This window comes from Rhinoderma darwinii, chromosome 2 (assembly GCF_050947455.1).
Source record: "Rhinoderma darwinii isolate aRhiDar2 chromosome 2, aRhiDar2.hap1, whole genome shotgun sequence".
Classification (NCBI taxonomy): Eukaryota; Metazoa; Chordata; class Amphibia; order Anura; family Rhinodermatidae; genus Rhinoderma; species Rhinoderma darwinii.
Genome location: NC_134688.1, coordinates 465570243 through 465593158, shown reverse-complemented (window position 1 = coordinate 465593158; position 22916 = coordinate 465570243). Strand labels below are relative to the sequence as shown.

General features: G+C 43.3%; 1 long non-coding RNA gene across 2 annotated transcripts; it reads right to left on the bottom strand.

Annotated features, from left to right (window-relative positions):
• Positions 1–16307: 16307 nt before the first annotated feature.
• Positions 16308–21430, bottom strand: LOC142741637 (uncharacterized). 2 transcript variants are annotated; one of them, XR_012881213.1, is made up of 3 exons: positions 21332–21430; positions 20640–20803; positions 16308–16584 (listed from the first exon to the last, which is right to left on the bottom strand). It is a non-coding gene; the product is annotated as an uncharacterized LOC142741637 (long non-coding RNA). The 2 variants fall into 2 exon arrangements; XR_012881214.1 differs by having other exon boundaries at positions 20644–20803.
• Positions 21431–22916: the final 1486 nt, after the last annotated feature.

Genomic DNA, 22916 nt, shown 5'->3' with positions numbered 1-22916 from the left:
CTCGCCGTGTTTGGAGGAAGAGAAATGCTGCCTATGACCCAAAGAACACCGTCCCCACTGTCAAGCATGGAGGTGGAAACATTATGTTTTGGGGGTGTTTCTCTGCTAAGGGCACAGGACTACTTCACCGCATCTATGGGAGAATGGATGGAGCCATGTACAGTCAAATCCTGAGTGACAACCTCCTTCCCTCCACCAGGACATTAAAAATGGCTCGTGGCTGGGTCTTCCAGCACGACAATGACCCGAAACATACAGCCAAGGCAACAAAGGAGTGGCTCAAAAAGAAGCACATTAAGGTCATGGAGTGGCCTAGCCAGTCTCCAGACCTTAATCCCATCGAAAACTTATGGAGGAAGCTCAAGATCCGAGTTGCCAAGCGACAGCCTCGAAATCTTAATGATTTACAGATGATCTGCAAAGAGGAGTGGGCCAAAATTCCATCTAACATGTGTGCAAACCTCATCATCAACTACAAAAAACGTCTGACTGTTGTGTTTGCCAACAAGGGTTTTGCCACCAAGTATTAAGTCTTGTTTGCCAAAGGGATCAAATACTTATTTCTCTGTGCACAATGCAAATAAATATATATCATTTTGACAATGTGATTTTCTGTTTTTTTTTTTTTTTATATAATCTATCTCTCACTGGTAAAATTAACCTAGCCTAAAAATTCTAGACTGTTCATGACTTTGACAGTGGGCAAACTTACAAAATCAGCAAGGGATCAAATACTTATTTCCTTCACTGTATATGACGTCAGGCGCTACTCCTGGAGCGGAATTCCCTGTCAGAGCACTTCTAACATATATAGACAGTGGCAACAGTGGTTCCTCCAAGGAGCGGAATCCCCGACAAGAGCATTGCAGATGCTCTGGCCGGGGATTCCGCTCCTGGAGAAGCCCCTGGTGTTACTATCTATTTATAGACAGTGACGTCACGGGCTACTTCTGGAACTGAATCCCCTGTCAGGGCATTGCCGACGCTCTGGCTAGGGATTCCGCTCCTAAAGGGAACCCTGACGTCACTGTCCATATATGACGTCAGGGGCTTCTCCTGGAGAGGAATCCCTGGCCACAGCATGGCCGATGCTCTGGCTGGGAATTTTGCTCCTAGTGGGAGCCCCAATGGCACTATCTACAGGTGTATGTGCTATCTACAGGGGTGTGGCACTATCTTCATGGGGACGGTGGCACTATATAGTGGCACTGTCTACAGGGGACACTGTGGCACTATCTACGTGGGCACTTGTACTTTACATGTGGGCACTGGCACTAGGGGCAGCTAGGGGGCATTATACTGTATGGTGGCACTGGCAGCTAAGGGGGCATTATACTATATGGGTGCAGTTATGGGGGCATAATACTGTATGGGGGAAGCTATAGGGGCATTATACTGTATGGGACAGTTGTGGGGGCATTATACTGTATGTTAGCAGCTAAGGGGGCATTATACTGTATGGGACAGCTGAGGGGGCATTTTACTTTATAGGGAAGCTATAGGGGCATCATAATGTATAGGGCAGCAGTAGGGGCATTATAATGTATGGGGGCAGCTATGGGGTCATTATGCTGTATGGGGCAGCTATGGGGCATTATTCTGTATCGGGGCAGCTATGGGGGCATTATACTGTATGGGGACAGGTAGGGGGCATTAAACTGTTTGGGGGCAGCTATTTGGCATTATACTGTGGGGAGGCACTATGGGAGCATGATACTGTGTGGGCTGAACTGGGTGTGTATGGCTTGGGCTGGATTAGAGGCGTGGTTTAAAAGGAAAACAATTTGCAGCGCAGCGATACACGCGCTACATTGTTTGCCCCTCTTTACAATACTTGAAAGTTGGGAGGTATGATACTGCATAATATGGGCCGGTAGTTCCTCCGTGCGCCAATACAAGGGTGGCACTCTTAGGGTATGTGCACACGCTAGCTGGCTTTTACGTCTGAAATTACAGACTGTTTTCATTAGAAAACAGCTGAGACGTAAAAGCTCCTCCTCGCATTATGCGAGGCGTCTTTGACGGCCGAACATTTGAGCTGTTCTTCATTGAATTCAATGAAGAACGGCTCAAATTACGTTGCAAAGAAGTGTCCTGCATATAATGTATATAAGTGCCCCGCATATAATGCATATAAGTGTCCCGCATATAATGTATATAAGTGTCCCGCATATAATGTATAGAAGTGTCCTGCATATAATGTATATAAGTGTCCTGCATATAATGTATATAAGTGTCCTGCATATAATGTATATAAGTGTCCTGCATATAATGTATATAAGTGTCCTGCATATAATGTATATAAGTGTCCTGCATATAATGTATATAAGTGTCCTGCATATAATGTATAGAAGTGTCCTGCATATAATGTATATAAGTGTCCTGCATATAATGTATATAAGTGTCCTGCATATAATGTATATAAGTGTGCCGCATATAATGTATATAAGTGTCCCGCATATAATGTATATATGTGTCCTGCACTTCTTTGACGAGGCAGTCATTTTACACGTCGTCGTTTGACAGCTGTCAAACGACGACGAGTAAATTACTGGTCGTCGGCACAGTACGTCGGCAAACCCTTTCAAATGAATGGGCAGATGTTTGCCGACGTATTGGAGCCGTATTTTCAGGCGTAAATCGAGGCATAATACGCCTCGTTGACGCCTGAAAATAGGTCGTGTGAACCCAACCTTAGGGACAGACAATCACTGGTGACCCCAATGTTTCCTCCAAGTCACAGGACTCTTACAGCAATAGTACAAAGTGAAAACCCCACCAAACAGCTCCTCATATCTCCTGAAGACTCTCAAGTGTGACCTGAGAAGGGCAGGATCTTGTGGTTACAGTCACAGATTTTGAGCAGAGCAATTATTTAACAAATCTATCAATGCAACGAAAATACATAAGTAATGTATACCATGGTGGGAGTTGTAGTTCAGCAGCAATGCTCCATCTGAATACATGCCACTCGGGCACAGTTTTTCAGAGGCTGATGCTGTAAACTGATAGGACAAGTACATGAAGCCTCTTCTTATAAACCCAATAACCGACCCTGGCAGACATCCAGCGTACAATTAAACCTTGTTAGTCAGCACTAGGTGCAACCAGCTAATAACGTCAGCAGCGCAGCCCGAGGTTCTGTTTGTGTCTTTTTATTGCAGGCACTTAATAACTTGCAGATGTTGGCAGTTACTTCCAAATCGCCTGATCTAAATTGTTTCACATTTGCCAAAAACCACAGACTTGCTCTACATTTGACTGATACATTGTAGACGATATTCACATTCTACATTTCATTCAGTAACAAAAAAGTGCAGGACCTGATACCTGGACGTCCCTCATTCATGGACGACCTGCTGGACAGCTCAGATTGTGGGGCAGATTTACTAATTCTGTCTAAAATTTAGACAGATTAGATTTAGGGTATGTTCACATGGTCAATTTCAGCCGTTTTTCGGGCCGTAAACGCCACTGTGTGTATTATCTCTGTACTGTGACATTACTGTGTGTATTACTCCTGTACTGTGACATAACTGTGTGTATTACTCCTGTACTGTGACATTACTGTGTGTATTATTCCTGTACTGTGACGTCATTATATTATGCTGATTCTGTGAAATCACTGTGTTATTATCTCTGTACTTTGACATCATTGTATTTATTATCTCTGTATTGTGACATCACTGTGTTTATTATCTCTGTACTGTGACATCACTCTGTTTTTTATCCCTGTACTGTGACATCATTGTGTTTATTATCTCTGTTACTGTGACATCCCTATGTTTTTTTTCCTGTACTGAGACCTTACTGTGTGTATTATCCCTGTACTGTGACATCAATGAATTTATTGTCCCTGTACTGTTATATCATTTGTTTTTTTTACCCCTGTATTATGACATCACTGTGTTTATAATCTCTTTACTGTGATATGACTGAGTTTATTACCAATGTATTGGGACATAACTGGGTTTATTATCCCTGTGTTGTGATATTATTGCGTGCATTAGGCCCTGTTCACATCACCGTTGCCCTTCCGTTGAGGTTTTTTTTCGGAGGTTTCCGTCAGGTTAACCCCTCAACGGAGAGGCAAACCGTTTGCATCACCATTGATCTCAATGGTGACAGAAACTTTGCTAATGGTTTCCGTTTGATACCGTTGTGAACGGGTTCCGTTGTTTTGATGGAATCAATAGCGCAGTCGACTGAACCCCTCAACGGAAGGGCAACGCTAATGTGAACAGGGCTTATCCAGGTTCTGTGACATAACTATAATAATTATTCCTGTGTGCAGTGACATCACTCTGTGAATATTCAGGTGTATATGATGTACATAAGTATATGAAGTGTAAATGTTGCATTTCCACCTTAAAGCTGGTGCCTGAGGAGGCCCAATGGTTCCTCTGCTACCCAAGAGGATGCCAGTACTATAAATTGCATGGAGTCCTTCCAGGTTTTATATTCGGGCTTAGAAACTTCAATTTATGCTCTGCACACAAGGAATTGTCTAGGCTGAATACAATTGTAGCAAACCCTAAGCTGTGAGAAGTATTAGGTCAGGATGAGTTTTCAGCCTCTGGATGTTAATTTTTTTCCCCATTCACCGACAGCAAGCAGAAATTTGGAAAATGCAACTAATGGTCACCTTTTTCAGTTTTAAATAATCACTCAGAAAATGAAAGCAGGCCTAAAGTATAAAAAGTATTAAAAAAAAGTTGCAGTACTTTTTATAATATGATAATTAAGATTTACTAACATAAAACCAATGAAACCTCTTTAAATACCTATCAAGACCCAATCCAATAACCTGGTGCTTAAATAAAGACAATTCACAATCATCAGCAAACACTAGTCCTGCTCCTGGCCAAAGCAAAACGACTGCAAACATCGATCAAACCCGAGGGTCACAGCTGCAGAAGATTAGATGTTTTTAATGCAGCAAGAAATGTAGACTTTCCCACAAAATACAGGCGGATGTCGGCCTATGGGAAAGAGCCGCACTGGAGGTCTGCGGTCTGCCGTGTATGCACCTACATAATCAGCAAAGAGGGACCCCGCAAGCATGTCAGGTGTAATAATACAAGCAAAGCAAAATCCTCGCATTTAAACAGTAAAAAGTTCTCACAAACTGAGGTAAATTACTACTAATAGACCGGCAAGCCCCCAAATATAAAGTAAATGTACATCTACATATAAAGTTGAGCCACGGTATACATACATTACATTACTTATCTTGTTCTGATCCTGAGTTACATCTAGTATTATACTCCACAGCAGGGCCGCCATCAGGGGGGTATTAGGGGTACTCCTGTAGGGGGCCCGGCCAAACTTAATTGAAAGGGGGGCCCGGCAACTGCCGCGACTTGCCTTTGGTAGAAAAAAACAGGCCCCTGCAATGGGGCCTGTTTCTTTCACCAAAACAATGTCGTGAGCTGCGGGCCCCCCTCTCGTGAAACACCGCCGTGAGCTGCGGGCCCCCCTCTCATCACCACCGCGAAACACCGCCCGCTTGCGCGCGTACGAGCAAGCGAACGACCGCAAGCACGCGTGCCAACGCGCGAACGACCAGGCGCGTCGCCGAGAGGGTGGCGGTGCGCCCGCAACACAAGATCTAGGGGGAAGGACAGCCACACTGGACAGCGGCGCAGTCTACTTACCTGCTGGCCCGCCTCCGACTCGTCCTCCTCGTCCGCCTCTGACTCCGCCTCCTCGTCCGACTCCGCCTCCTCGTCCGACTCCGCCTTCTCCAGAGCGTGGCTGCGTAAGGAGAGGGGGAGGAGTCTAGTTGTTGCGCGGCGGCAGTTCTACGATCCCCACCATTTTCTGGAGCCTGGAGCCTGGAGCCTGGAGGTGAAGGACGACATCTGGACCGAAGACATCGCCTGACGAGGACTGGAGTGGGAGCAGCTCTTCTGACACGGTGAGTAAAGTGTCTCAAAGTGCTGTTTATGTATGGCCCTGTTCACACAGAGTATTTTGCAGGCCGAAAAAATCTGCCTCAAAATTCCTTAAAGAATTTTGAGGCAGATTTTGACCTGCCCACACTATCTTGCCGCGTTTTTTGCTGCGTTTTTTGCCCGCGGCGATTGAGGAAAACAGACAAAAAACGCAGGGAAAAATGCATTTTCTGCCTCCCATTGATTTCGATGGGAGGTCAGAGGCAGAACCGTGGCAAGAAAGGACGTGCTGCTTTTTCTTTCTTCCGCGACTGGCTCCCATTGATTTCAGATTAAATCAATGGGAGGCGGTTTTGGAAGTTGTTTGGTGCTGATTCTGACGCAGTGTCCGAGTCAATATCAAGGCCCAAAAACTCTGTGAACTGGGCCTTATTGTTAGGGCTTATTCAGACGAACGTGTAATACATCCGTGCAACGTGCGTGATTTTCAGGCGCCTCGCACGGACCTATGTTAGTCTATGGGGTCGTGCAGACTGTCAGTGATTTTCACGCAGCGTGAGTCCGTGTGTCCGCTGCGTAAAACTCACGACATGTCCTATATTTGTGCATTGTTCGCGCATCACGCACCCATTGAAGTCAATGGGTGCGTGAAAATCACGCCCAGCACTTCCGCAGCCGTATAAACTATGAATGAAAACAGAAAAGCACCACGTGCTACAAACATACAAACAGAGTGTCATAATGATGGCGGCCGCGCGAAAATCACGCAGCCGCGCATCATACGCTGCTGACACACGGAGCTGTTATGGAGATTTTGCATGCGCTAAACGCCACGTTTTTGCGCACGCAAAAAGCACACGCTCGTGTAAATCCGGCCTTAGGGTAGGAACACACTAGGCATGAACACTGCGGATTTTATGCAACACATTTTATTGTGGATAATCCGCAGCGTATCACAGTCGCAGCCGAGGGGGTGAGATATGAACAAATCTCATCCACACGCTGCAAAAAAAATGGACCTGCAGTGTGGCTTTTGGCTTTTTAAGCCGCAGCATGTCAATTTATTCTGTGGAATCGCTGCTCCTCTGTTGCGGAAATGCTGCGGTTCTGCCGCAAAAATCACAAAAGAGAAAAAAAAAAAGGTACTTTTTTAAATTTATAAAAAAGTTTAGACTTACCCCGGCCGTAGTCCTGGTGACGCGATCCTCTATTCTTAGTGCAGCCCCGCCTCCTGTCATGACGTTTCATCCCATGTGACTGCTGCAGCGGTCACATGGTCTACAGCGTCATCCCAGGAGGCGGGGCTACGTTCAGAAGAGAGAGATGCGTCACCAGGACTACGGCCGGGGCAAGTCTAAACTTTTTTTTCCCTGCAGGATTCCCGCAGTGGACACCCCTCACGAAACCTGCGCCACTATTTGGTGCGGTTTTGCTGGCAGAATTCCCTGCGGCTCCCGGGGCGGATAAGCTGTGTAGTTTTACTCAGCATATCCGCCTAGTGTGTCCCTTATGATGTCGCTCCTGGAGCTGCTGCCGGTCTCTAAATAGGCAGTTGGTCGAGTAGAATTTGGAATTATTTTTTTTTGTGAACCAGCTTAAAAAAATACAAAACTTTTGTGTTAGGGCCTGTTCACATCACCGTTCGCTTCCGTTTCGGGGTTCCGTCTGAGGTTTCCGTCGGGTGAACCCCGCAACGGAAAGTGAAAGTGACAGCACAGTTTCCGTTTCAGTCACCATTGATCTCAATGGTGACGGAAACATCGCTAATGGTTTCCGTTCGTCACCATTCCGGCTGGTTTTCGGACGGAATCAATAGCGTAGTCGACTGCGCTAATGGTGACGGCAAGATAGTGTGGGCAGGTCAAAATCTGCCTCAAAATTCGGTGTGCGGTTCCAGGCGGTCGTCGGTGCGCATGCGCGGGAGTTTGCGGGTGCGCGCGATCGGTCGCACGGGCGGCGGTGTTTGACGGCCCCCATGACGACCCCCATGCTACCCAGGGCCGCCATCAGGGGGGGTATTAGGGGTACTGATGTGAGAGACCCGGCCAAACCTAATTGAAAGGGGGGCCCGCTGCTCATGACATTCTTTTTGTGAAAAAAACGGGCCCCATTGCAGGGGCCTGTTTTTTTTCTACCAAAGGCAAGTCGCAGCAGTTTGCCGGGCCCCCCTTTCAATTAGGTTTGGCCGGGCCTCTCACATCAGTACCCCTAATACCCCCCCCGATGGCGGCCCTGGGTACCATGATATAGTGCTGGACGGAGTACCGTTAACAGGCGGTGCCACGGTAGGGGGCCCAGAAAATTTAGCTGTAGGGGGCCCTGAAATTCCTGATGGCGGCCCTGCTCCACAGCTGCACTCACTATTCTGCTGGTAGAGTTACTGTGTACATACATTACATTACTTATCCTGTACTGATCCGGAGTTACATCCTGTATTATACTCCAGAGCTGCACTCACTATTCTGCTGGTAGAGTCACTGTGTACATACATGACATTACTTATCCTGTACTGATCCTGAGTTATATCCTGTATTATACTCCAGAGCTGCACTCACTATTTTGCTGGTGGAGTCACTGTGTACATACATTACATTACTTACCTTGTTCTGATCCTGAGTTACATCCTGCATTATACTCCAGAGCTGCACTCACTATTCTGCTGGTGGAGTCACTGTGTATATATATTACATTACTTATCCTGTACTGATCCTGAGTTATAGCCTGTATTATACTCCAGAGCTGCATTCACTATTCTGCTGGTGGAGTCACTGTGAACATACATTACATTACTTATCCTATACTGATCTGAGTTACATCCTGTATTATACTCCAGAGCTGCACTCACTATTCTGCTGGTGGAGTCACTGTACATACATTACATTACTTATCCTGTACTGATCCTGATTTACATCCTGTATTATACTCCAGAGCTGCATTCACTATTCTGCTGGTGGAGTCACTGTGTACATACATCACATTACTTAAGCCCCATGCATACGACTGTAAAATCGGCCATAATTACAGGCCCATTAGTTTCTATGGCCAACAAACACATTCCCCTTATATTTACGGAAAGGTGTTCGTGCCGTAGAAACTTGCCATAAAAAATAGGACATGTCCTTTTTTTATTTTACGGACCATACTTTATAATGGGAGCACGGCCCGTAAAAAGGGACGGCTGTGCGCGGCCGTCTGTGGCCGGCCGTTCCTATAATTATGGGTCGTAATTACGGGCATGTGCATGTGGCCTTATCCTGTACTGATCCTGTATAGTGATGAGCGAAACTTTCACGTTTTGTTGTGTTTCGGATTCGGCCGGTTCGTTCCTAACTTTCATTTTGATCCTAATTAACAGTTTTAGGACACCCTGAGGTATGCTTATACTGTTGATTAACATTTAAACATTTACATTTGACTTTTCGCGGAGTTACCCGCAGTCTTTAACCAACTTTCAAAACTCGGTCAATAACCGCAAACAACCCTGGAGTCCAGGGACTCCATCATTATAGAAGGAGCCGAGATGCGCCACAACTGTAGCATCTTCGGGAGCTCCGTGCATCAAACACCGTTTTTTTTTTTTTTAAAGAATGGAATAATTTTAAAAAACAATGTGTCGTTCCCCCCTTTTTCATAACCAGCCAGATACAAAATAGTAGCAGCCGGCTATCATTGCCAGAATGGGAAGGCCCATGGTTTTTGGGCATTCCCAGCCTAATAATACCAGTCTGCGGCCACCCCAGTATCCGACCATCACTAGATGGTCGGGTACTGGATTGTACCCGGCTCATACCTGTACCCCTGGTGGCGGTGGGTCTCAGGGTAATAAGGGGTTAGTGTTAGCCTTTTCACACTAACACTAAGCCCCAACTTAGTAATGGATGCTTTTAATCAGACAGTGGCCATTACTAAGGCAGTAGTAATAAAGTTAAAAAAAACACAGGCATGTAGAAAAAATATTTTAATGTAATAAAAAAAACACTCAGCAACACTCGTTAACCATTTTATTTAAAAAAAACAATGCTGGTTTTCAAAGTAGTCCTCAAATCCGAAGTAGTCCAAATGTAGGGAACTTGTAAAAAAGCACAAAACCCACCAAAACATTTAAAAACATAGGTAATAAATACAAATATTATACTCACCTCTCCAGCTCCAGCAAACCAGCCCAAAAAATTCTCATTGGCTGGTTTTACATGACATTACTAGATTTCATTGGCCCACTTTCAGGGGTACTTTGTGTGTGGAACAATTTTTTGGGGCACAATATGTATAAAACTATTTTGGAGAGCATTATGTGGGGCACTAACTGTGATGCACTATTAGTTTTTAGGGAACTATGTGTGTGCCACTGTTTCTGGGGGCACTATGTGTATGGCAATATTATGTTTGGGGCACTATCTTAATGGCACAAATACTTTGGTGGCAATACATGTGTGGCTCTACAATTTTTGGGAGCACTCTCTGTATGTCGCTGTTTCTGAGGACACTATTTGGAATTTTTTTGTGACACTATAGTTATAACACTATTATTTGCCGGCACTATTTGTGTGACACTACTATATATGGGGGACTTGGTTTGTGGTACTATTATTTTTGGGGCTCTCTTTATGTGATATGATTGTGTTTGGGGCACTATGTATGTAGCAATATTATTTGTGGGGAACTATAGTTATAGCATCATAATTTTGTGGTGCTATTTGTTTGGCACTAATATTTTTAGGGGCACTTGGTGTACAGCGCTACTGTTTTTGGGGAACTCTATGTGGGATACTTTTATTTTGTGGCACTATTTATGTGGCACTACTATTTTTTGAGGTCACGGTGTACGAGACTAACATTTTTGGGGCATTATCTGTGTGATACTATTTTTTTGCAGCACTATTAGTGTGGCACTACTATTTTTGGGGCACTATCTGTGTGATAATATATTTTTTTGCGGCACTGTTGGTGTGGCACTACTATTTTTGGGGGCTCCTGATGTACAGCACTACTATTTTTGGGGCACTCTCTTTGGAATACTATAATTTTGTGACACTATTTGTGTGGCACTACTACCGTGTTTCCCCGAAAGTAAGACAGTGTCTTACTTTCTTTTTATCCCCAAAAGCCCCACTATGTCTTACTTTCGGGGTATGTCTTATATTGGAAAAAAATTGTCGAATTATTATTATTTTTTTTTTCACAAACTTTATTTAACTGTTTTACATTTTTTTTTTTAGTCCCACCAGGGGACTTCACTATGCGATGTGCCGATCGCATATATAATGCTTTGGTATACTTAGTATACCGAAGCATTATTGCCTGTCAGTGTAAAACTGACAGGCAACCTATTAGGTCATGCCTCCGGCATCGCCTAACAGGCAGATGCTGAAGGCAGACCTGGGGGTCTTTGTTAGACCCCCGGCTGTCATGGAAACCCGACGGCGACCCGCGATTTGTTTGCGGGGGCGCCGATCGGGTGACAGAGGGAGCTCCCCCCTCTGTCAAACACATTAAATGCCGCTGTCACTATTGACAGCGGCATTTAATGGGTTAAACTGCCGGAATCGGCGCGCGCTTCGATGTCGGCAGTTGCAGCAGGAGCCAGGCTGTGTATAACAGCCGTGCTCCTGCCGCTGATCGCGTGGGTACAGTCTCAGTACCCGCGCCATCACAGGACGGCGCGGTGACGTATGGAGAGGGGGGCGGCGCGGAAGTGGGCAGGAGGCGGCAATACCCCCGTGTTTCCCCGAAAGTAAGACATATGTCTTACTTTCGGGGTACTGCTTATATTAGCCGACCCCCCTGAAACCCCCGATACGTCTTACAATCGGGGGTGTCTTACTATCGGGGAAACACTGTATTTTTTGGGTTCACTTGGTGTATGGCACTACTATTTTTGGGGCACTATCTGTGTGATACTACGTTTTTGCAGCACTATTCGTGTGGCACTACTATATTTGGGGGCACTTGGTGTACCACACTACCATTTTTGGGGCACTATCTGAGTGTGTGGTGATATTAGGTTTGATTAACTAAAGTTATTGCAGTACTTTATACATATGACCAGGTATAGTTTTAGAGATGTGTATTTTCAAGGGTGTTACTAGGGCAAAAATATATTAGTAAAAATAATGTATTTTTGGTCCTCATGAGTGTATGATATTAAAACAGGGTATACTGACTCATTTTCTTTGTACGACGCAGGTACAACTTTGTTGGCCGAGTAGGGAACCTTGAATCCTACCCCTGTGCTTTACACCACAGAACATTATCTGGCGGCATAATTACTCCAGGAACCTGTGGAAATTACTGTAACTATTAAAGTTTCCCGATAATCGTTTTCTAATTAAGAAAGAAGTAAAAGATTCCCGTCATCTAACAACATGAAAGACGAGATGTCTGATGAATCCCCTGGTTGGTAATTGCTGAAGTCTCGGCTTCCTTATCTAGATCAGGACAATGAGAAACAATATTCCATGATGGTGGGAACTTTCCATGGCAAGCTAATACCTCTAATGCCGCACAGTTGTGTTTGACAAGAGTCCAAATATTTATATGAAACAAGCACAGTTTAAATGCTAAATGTAAAAATACAGTGATGTGAAAAAGTATCTGCCCCCTTCCAGATGGCCCTTATTATTACATATGTGTCACACTGGATGGTTTCCGCAAAATGTCATATGAGACAAAGGGAACATGAGTGATCGCAATACAGAGTTATGGAATTATTATCCCATTTATATAAGGAACAAAGTTGAAAAATTCATTGAAGCAATCATTGTAACCCATTGGTTGGTTGGCACCCTGTACAGTGTGGTATATTATATAGTGCCCAAATAAGACAATCATGTAGTGTACTAATAACCATAACACACAGTGCAGATTACTACCACTATACAGCTTCCCCAAAAGAAAAAAAAAAAAAAACTCTTTTGCAAGATCTAGGTGCCCAGGCCATTAGGGTAAGTGAAGTCACAGGGTAAGTCACAGTAGTGACATCTGATGGGTCTTTGTGGCCACACAGGTCACAGACCTCTAAGGTTGGCCCGCACGACGACCACGTTGTGCCTTTGGCACCGATGCATCACTTTTTAAAAGCAAAATCACTTTAAATAGAACCCTTCACCTGCCCATACATGTGAAGCTTGTAATAGTCAGGGCTTCACAAACACTGTCGCACTTTACGTTTTTTTCCTATCTTCCTCCGCTATTTATGTATCGGTGCAGCTATATTTGGTGCCGATATGTAAATAAGATCCTGAACTGTCAATGGGGCGTTTCTATCTAACTAAATGGTAAGGGGGCGTGATCTCTTCGCTCTGACACTGTCCAATCAGCTACGGACAGTGTCAGGGAGGCTTGCGCTGTTTCCTCCCGCAAGAACACACGCAGACTGAGAGAGCGCTCTCTGCAGAACCACCAGTCTGTGTGTGTATGTTCTCGCGGGAGGGAACACATCGCAAGCTGCCTTGACACTGTCCGTAGTTGATTGGACAGTGTCAGAGTGAAGAGATCACACCCCCTTGCCATTTAGTTAGATAGAAACGCCCCATTGACAGTTCAGGGGCTTATTTACATATCGGGCGCCAAATATAACGTCATCAATATGTAAATAGAGGCGGAAGATAGGAAAAAAATGTAAAATGAGACCATGTTTATGAAGCCCTGACTATTACACGTTGCACTCAGCTGCACATGTATGGGCAGGTGAAAGGTTCTCTTTAAGGCTATGTTCACCCGCAATGTCAGCACCAGCACCTGGCGAACCTGGGCGAGTGCCGGGGCCCACTGCCCTTGGGGGGGCCCACTCAGTCACCGTATGCTTTATGCTGCCGTCATGGCTCCTCCAGCAGCGGAATACCCAACCAGAGCGTTGCCGACGCTCTGGCTGGAGATTTTGCTAAAAGAGGGAGCCCCTGATGTCTATGTCCTTATATGGACAGGAACGTCAGGAGCTCCTCCAGCAGAGGAATCCCCGGCCACAGCGTAGGCAACGCTCTGGCTAGGGATTCCGCTCCTAGAGGGAGCCCCAATGGTGCTATCTACAGGGAAGTGGGGTGCAGCGTTATCGACACGGTGGGATGTGTGTGGCGCTATCTACAGGGGGGATGTGTGTGGCACTATCTACAGGGGTGTGTGTGGCACTATCTACAGGGGAGGGTGTGTAGCGCGATCTACTAAGGGGTATGTGTGCCACTATTTACAGGGGGTATGTGGCACTATCTACAAGGGGGGGGGGGGGTGGCACTATCTACAGAGGGCACTGTGGCATTATCTACAGAGTTCACTGTATATATGGGGGCACAAAGTGGGGGCCTAACTTCTATATGGGGACATAAAGCGGGCCTAACTTTTATATGGGGTCACAAACTGGGGCCCTAACTTCTATATATGGGGGCACAAACTGGGGGCCTAACTTCTATATATGGGGGCACAAACGGGGGGCCTAACTTCTATATGGGGGCACAAACTGCCTTTTTCTGCTATTTTACTGCCGCCGTGAGGTCCCCCACAAAGGGGCCCACTAAGTCTGTGTCGCCCAAGAGCCCAGATAAATCTGGAGCCGGCCCTGTTCACCCATGTAGTTTTTAATGCATTTTATGTCCTTTTTATGCTGCGCCCACCTGCAAATTTGCTCCTAAGCTGAATGTAGTCTGTTCTACATATGGAGACTGGGGAAAAAGCCACTTTATGTAAGGCTGTATTCACAACAGCGTTGCTTTCAATTGAGGGGTTCCGTCTGAGCTTTTCGTAGGGGGAACCCCTAAATGGAAAGGCAAATGGAAACCTTAGGTTCCGTTTGCATTACCATTGATCACAATGGTGACGGAAATTTTGCTACTGCTATGTCATCATTGTGAAATGGTTCCATTGTTTTGACGGAATCAATAGTGCAGTCTCCTAACTTTGTTAATATTTTAACTTTTTTGCAAAATATTTTCCTTAAAAAACAAAAACACAATACTACAAGAAAGCAGAGATCTAGAAATCCATAAAGACTTAATACAGAAAGTATATTGAAAAAATAGCATAACTTTATTGAAACCAGACAACCCCTTTATTAATCTGGCCTGGTGTCTATTTCACTATAGGTGGTCAGGTCTAGGGGTTTGTATTTATTTTGAGGTCTGTATTTATTTAGGGGTCGGCATAAGTTTAGGGGTCTGGTCTGTATTTGTTTAGGCGTCTATTCTGGAGTCTGTATTCATTTTGAGGTATGATGAAGGGGGTCAATACTTGTGATTCAAATGCCTTAGGTTGGAGGTGTGACATATTTGGTGTGATCCCAAAAAATGGTCATATACAGAGTCCTAAATCTCCCCCATTGCTTTATACTAAATAAATGATTAGAATTGTCTTAATATCTATCATCGTCTAGTCCCATGTAGCCTCAGAAAATGATGTATTTTTGCAAGGAATGCAGTAGGATGAGAGTATGCCGAGCTTGTGAACGTCAACACCCACCACTGAGATCCGCAGCCAGGTAGTTTTACAGAACATAGGAATTGAATGAAAAAGTGTGTGATGTGTCATTCATGTGGGTGAACGGTCCTGGATGTGTATCAACTCCTTTTAATATGACAAAATCAGGAATCTTTTTAAAGGGTTTTTGCAGAATTAGGAAAACATGGCTGCTTCCCTCCAAAAACAGTGCCACACCTGTCCATAGGTTGTTTCTGGTAATGCAACTCAGCTCCATTGAAGTGAATGAAGATGAGCTGCATACTGCACACAACCAGTGGACAGGCCTGGTACTGTTTTTGGAAGAAAGCAGCCATGTTTGTCTAATTTTGAAAAACCCCTTTAAAGATTCCAGGACTCTCTCTACTCAGTACCAGTCTGTCACTCACTAAGCTCATTGTTTTTTTGTAATATCTTGTTCATTCATGTCCTTCCTTCCTTCTCTCCGTCCTTCCTTCTTTCCCTCTCCTTCCTTCCCTCTCCTTCCTTCTTTCCCTTTCCCTACTTCCTTTCTTCCTTCCCTCTTTCCTTCCTGCCTTGCCTCTCCTTTCTTTCCTCTCCTTTCTTTCTTTCTTTCTTTCTTTCTTTCTTTCTTTCTTTCTTTCTTTCTTTCTTTCTTTCTTTCTTTCTTTCTTTCTTTCTTTCTTTCTTTCTTTCTTCCTTTCTTCCCTCTCCTTCCTTTCTTACCTCTATTTCCTTCCTACCCTCTCCTTTCTACCTCCTCTTCCTTCCTTCCCTCTCCTTCCTTTCCTACCTTCCCTCTCCTTCCTTCCTTCCTTCCCTTCCTCTCCTTCCTTTCCTGTACTTCCTTCCTTTCATCTCCTTCCTTCCTCCCTTTCCTCTCCTTCCTTCCTTCCTTCATTCCTTCCATCGTTCCTTCCTTCCTCTACCTCTCTGCTTCCTTAGGTTTAAAATTTAATTAAAAAAAATAAATAGACAAAAAGAAAAAAAAAAGAACATATCCTTTGAGTTTATTCCCAGGGTAGGTTTTAGGGATCAGCGGAAGCCCCAGCTGGTGGAACCCAATTCATTTTATATAATTTCGGACAGTCCCTTTAAATATGGGTGAAGTCCTAGTGGACTGGTGAAGTGTGAGTTGCAGTGTTTATTCTCCTCTGGTAACATAAATCCTCTTCTGACTGCTTGGATAAGATGTTAATTCTGCAGTTCACGATTTTAGGTAAATGTTTACCGCTGCATTTCTCAGGGTAATGGTCTCTACTTCAATTCATCATCTGTTTGGTTTCTGAACATAAACGTGGAAAATAAATTGTTTAGGAAAATATATCCATGAAATCCAAAGTGCATTACTGTAAACACGACCATAATGTTAAGACCTGGCATGTATCTATACTAACAAATACAATGTATATACAACTACGCTACTGTGCAAAAGTCTCAGCGCCCTGGATATTTTTATATACGGTTTCTCTAGGACATGCATTTTATGTCTTGTGCATTAGTGCTTTGGCAGAAAAGAGCAAATTGTAGATTTAAAAAAAAAATTTGTACAAAATTTGGAGACATTTTTGTACGTCGTTATGAAAAGTATCATGGTTATTAACAGATAACCCCTTAAAGGGAAGAAAGGTCTGTGTTTTTTTTTTTAAATGCAGTGCCACTCTTGTCCTACAGGATTTGACTGGTATTGCCCCTCAGCAGCTTTCTCTTGAATGGGGTCAAGATGCAATACCAGACCCAGACCATGGATAAGGGTGGTGCTGTTCTTGGAAAATAGACTGTGTTTTGTAATCTGAGACTCCACTTATGGCCACTTTTTGCCCTCGGGATGCAAAGATTTCTTCGTCCCTCCCCCGCCACATTCTGATGGCCATAACGTTTTGACTTTTTCACGGGCATAGCTGTGTTAGGATGAGTCGTTTTATCGGCACATTTTTGGGCAACAAACTTTATATATCACACAGTATAGTAAAGGTCCCCATTTGCAACTACTTCTAAGAAGATGTTCTGGTTCCTGCTCCCCTTATTGTGGCTTATATCAATCCGATAACTTTCTTTTACGCATTAGTGGGTCAGTTGCCTGTAATTTGTAATTATATTGTCCTTGCTACAATGGAAATCGGCTTTCCATGAACTGACTTCTTGTTGAGCTTGTGCTTATACACAAGAGCCAATCTAAGAACACCGAGCTGCAGTTGTTTTTTTAGACTTCATACTTCAATAGACAATGTAGCTAATATGCAGTCACTGATCACACGCAACACTGAAGAAATTACTTCTAGGTTGAGACCTATAATAAACATATAATAAGACCATAATGGGACATCTGCCTTAGAAAATATACTACATAGCAGTTCACTAATATAACAGCCTGCAGTGTGGTCCATTGACAAATTATGGGGACTCTACTCAGCATTGATAGGATCGGGTTGTGCTTATTTGTACTGACAGATGAGGGGGATTGTATAACCTATTATAATAGATAGGGGGTACTTTTCAGTATTAATACACAGGGCAGGGTGGTACCGCTCTGTACAGCATTATTAGACTTTTACTCTGTTGTTTGTCTATACGTGATCTGTATATTCTGTATATAGTGAAGTCAACCATAGAAGCAAAATTTTTTCGCCTGGATCAGAAAATTGTTCTAATCCTTTTACAGATATTTTTCTATTATAACATAGTTTATCCTATTATATTATTATATTCAGTACACCTATTCCAGAACATTGGAAAATTATTATTAGGCTCAGTTTACATCACATTTAAGCTATACGTTTGACGCAAACACCCGGGAAATCTCGCATAACAAAGCCATTGTAGGCCGTATGTCATACATAGGTCCCATGTTAAATAAAATATTTTTTAGGGGGTAGATCACTGTATAGGATCACAGCAGACTACGCTTTCAATAACAAAAAAAATATAAAAATTACCGACGCATACCTGCCCTGCGTACACTAGTTAGTCAAAAGGACATTTTTATTTTTTGTATAATTTTTTTACTCTATTAGTCATTCAATAGGTGATGAATTTGTATTATTGAATGTTTTTATCACATTGGTTATTGTTTTCTGTATAAATTATTGCACAATTTAACAAATATATGAATATATATACTCCCTGGCCAAAAGTATGTGGACACCTCACCATCACACGCTGATCTCGAGCCAGACCTTCTCCCTCAACATCAGCGCCTGACCTCACACAAATGATCTTCTGGATGAATGAGCACAAATTCCCACAGACACACTCACAAATCTTGTGGAAATCATTCTCAGAAGAGGGGAAGCTGTTATAGTCGCATAAATACAGACCCGGTAAATACAAAGATAAAACCTATGACTCCTAAACTAATACAGACTGCAAACCAGACCCCCAACAGACCCCCTAAAGTAATACAGATCTCCGACCAGATGTGAAGATGCACCCCGCTCCCCGATCCTGCTGTTCTCTTCACTCCCAGGTGTTGAATATGGGGAGAGGTGAGTATTTTGTCAGAACGTGGGACACCTGAGAGATTTGCCTACACTTCAAGGAGTCTAGGATATATTCTCTTTTTTTCCTGGGGTCTCCCAGACATTGCGGGAGAGTTGACACGTGTACGTATAAGGCTCTAGATTAAATTTGGATTTATTATATTCATATAAAAGAGTTTGTATTTTCCCTGTAGATTTTTATTGGTGTCAGTCCGCCTGGAACAGCAGCCATTTGGACACAGATGAGAATAACCTCTTGTACCAAATCGTTAAACTAAAGCAGTCTCTTACAGAGAAGACACTCTTCAGTAAGAACCCGATCGTCTAGTTGTGTTCATTACTTCCATTTACTCTTTTCCTTTGAAATTCTTATGATAGAATTTTGTGTCATCGTTATGTAACATTTCCAGCTAAAGACTTAAAAAGAAATCTAAATATACAAAATTCACTCACACACATAAAAAAAATCCTTACATTTTCTTCCTTAATCCCCTCCTCTCATTTAATCCCATTCTATCTCATATTGCAACAAAAACTGTGATATACCGTTACAATATAAATCTTCTTTATGTGTCCCAGTTGATAAACCATTTACCTCTTTCCATCTTACAAACCTCAGATCAGGCCTGTCTGTGGCTGTAAGGCAACTGTCTGCAGCAAGAGCCCTCCCCACTGCTCTGTCTGCACTCCCCGCATTCCAAAAGTTATAACTTCTTTATTTTTCCATCAATAGAGTGGTGTGAAGGCTTATTTTTTATGGGAGAAGTTGTAGTTTGTATTGACAGTATTTAAAGTACCTTATAATGTACTGGGCAAATTTTTTTGTGGGGTGTAAACGGAAAAAATTGCAATTTCTTTATTGTTTTTTGGGGTTTTGTTTTTACGGCTTTCACCATGAGGTAAAAACATTGACTTAACCTTATTCTGCTTGTCAATACAATTACGGCGATACCAAATGTCTATAGTTTTTTTAAATGTTTTACTTCATTACCAAAGGAAAAACTATTTGTTAAAAATAAAATTTGTGTCCCCATATTTTGACAGCCATAACTTTTTTATATTTCCATAGTTTGAGCAGTGTGAGGGCTTATTTTTTGTGGGACGAGCTTTAGTTTTTATTGGTAACATTTTTTGGTACATACGACCCTTTGATCACTTCTTATTACTTTTTTTAGCGCTAAGGTGACCAAAAAACTGCGGTTCTGGAGCTTTACATTTATGGACGCCGCAATACCAATTATTTTTGTTAATTTTTTTTTAATTTAGAGGAAAAATGGGAAAATACTTTTTTTTTAACTTTTAATATATATAATTTTTTTGTACACTACTACAAACGTTGTTTACCTATTTTAAAGACTTTTTATTAGTACTCTTGGGGGATTTAAGCAATACACTGCAATATTAATGTATTGTTATTTTTACCAGCTTCTATTACACCCTGCCAGACAGGAGCAGAAAGATGGCAGACCTGGGTGACTTCATTAGGCCCCCGGGCTGCCATAACAAACCATCGGCCCCCTGTAATCGCATTGTTGGGGGCTGATGGGCTGTTGAATGGGGTCGCCCCCTCTTTCTAGCGGCTTAGTTGCCGTGGTCGCTTTTGACCGTGGGGTCTAAGTGGTTAAATGCCCAAGGATCAGAGTTCCCTCTGTTCCTGGCCGTAAGTGCGAGGTGTCAGCTGTAATAAACAGCTGACACACGCAGTGTATGAAGCATGCTCAGCCCATGAACCTTCTCCATACTTCAACCCCTGTACCATGACTTACAGTGTGTCAAGGGGTTAAAGAAGTCTCACCTCCTTAGCAGTGTGATAGTTGAAAATGGAAGAGTTATAGTTTTCACCAGGAAGTTGATTCTTTACCTACAATTGGTTAGATGCTGGATAACCCGAGGTGCCGGTGAAAAATGAGAACATAGGAAACTCCTCGTGTTTCATCCTAGTCCTTCCGCAATGGATATGGTCTTTCTCGAATGGATTCCCAGGTTGTGGTTCTCCAGAGTAGACACCTGTTAGTGGTGAGTGCGCTGTAGAAATTTAGGAGCGATATAGAATCAGAGAAGAAGAAGACGTAACCAGAAGGCAGGCTTGGGGTCGAAACCAGGAGGTCGAACTACAAATACCAAGAACAAATCCAAAGGAGCAAAAAGAAGGCGAAATTCAGAGGCGAGACTAAAGGGGGTTTTACACTAGGCGATAATCGAGCAGATGAGCGTTCAGATAATTGCCCAGTGTAAGCAGGGCAGCGATCAGCAGATGAACGAGCAAACGCTCGATCATCTGCTGATTGTATCGTTTTAAAAAAGTAAAATATTATCGTCGTTGGCAGCCCAACAGGGAGAGGTGCTGCCGACATAATAATAATGTATGGGGACAAGCGATCAGAGTAACGACCGTGCGTCCCCATCCATAGCTCCGCGTGACAGGAGCAAACGAGCGCCGACCGATGATGACTCGTTGATCGGTGCTCGCTGCACCGGCCGATTATCGGCCGGTGTAATAGGACCATTAGGTCTGAGAGAAAATACAGATTAAATAGCTTGGACAGAATGTACCTTATTCACAGGCAAGGATATCCAGTTGGACCTTCTTAAAACTGCCGTTGCGTGACATCATCAGAGCGAGATGGTCGTCATAGAGACCTGCTACGTCCTGTGGCTGTGTGCAGAGATCCATGAGCAGGAGAGCCGTCGTGGATCGGGGGCAGAGGGATCAAGAAGAAGTTAACGTTGTGTTCACCATGTTAACGTTTATCATTCATTTCTTGGTTTACTGTCCACTAAAGCTTAAAAAATATCCCCCCACGGCGCTTTCTATCTGTACTCCATTTATGTGGTCAATTCTCCATTGAAAACAGGTGAACAGTTACTCCTTGTTTTCGTGTTCAACCGGGTATGTGATATAATTTGATCAGTGGGGGTCTGGACTGTTGGAACCAAAATTCTGTGCTATTGAATTTTCTAATATATCTTCATGAAACTTTTTCACAAATGTGGTGAGGCTTCGTAAAAAAGCCAAAAGTCTATCTTTACTGAAACATTAGCGTCACAAATAATTTATATTATGCTGCAATTTGACTACGACTCACGGGTGACCAAAAGCTGCCACGAAACCCTAACTTTGAACTGTGCTTTATGCTATATATTTGTTACATTCCTATTTTTTCCACATTTTTCATTATTTTAGATATATTATTTTTGGTGTAAGCTGTCACGTGATCTCAACAACAAATTCTCTGTTTAGATTGGTTATTCTGTATTTGGAAATCCTACGTGACTTCTGCCAAGCCAGGTTTTCCTTTATACACAGCGCCTACACATTTTTAGGTCTTTGCCAAATTTATTATAATTCATCTGAAAAAGACTCAGTGGAGGAACAATAGCAATGAAATAAAAAAATGAATAATGTAAAATGTGACCACTTCCAGGTATTACCACAAACACGTTTTTAATAAGCGCTGGTTACATTAACAATACATGTCCTGTGGTATGAGGTTTCTACTCCTAACAATGGTGGGGTAACCTCAGCCAATATCAACATGCATCATACCAGATACATAATTCAGCTGCAGGCTGAAGAATTCCGAACAAATTACATTACAGGGGTTGTCTGGTTTAGTAAAGCCATTAGGAAATACCCTATTAGGAAATTCTGAGTTAATAGGAGGGGTCCCCTGGACCCTCATCCATTAGCCAGAATGCAGAGTGGCTACAAAGAGCATTTGGAGGACCCAACATGTCTGTACACAACATGCAGCCCATTGATTTTAATAGGAACTGTAATACTTTATTTTTCCTGTGGAGGCGCTGCAGGAGAATTAAACACTTGCTGTTGGGTTGTCCCAGAGATTGCAGCTTATCGCTGGGGTCCTTAGAAGTTTTAACAAACCAGGAGGTGGATCTACTGGGTTAACTTAGGATTTGGCTTGAGTCTAAATTTGGGGGTGTGGAGTCCATTCTTCATTTTTACCAATGGCATAAATGTTTAATTTTTGCTGGAGGGAATTTCTCAGTGTTAATAGCTGATTGGAGCACCCCCCGCTATAGAATAGGTTGGTAACAGTTGAAGAACACAACATCACAGGAACACATGGATCCTTATAGCTCAGCCACTAACATGATGTCCTAAGGCAAAATATAT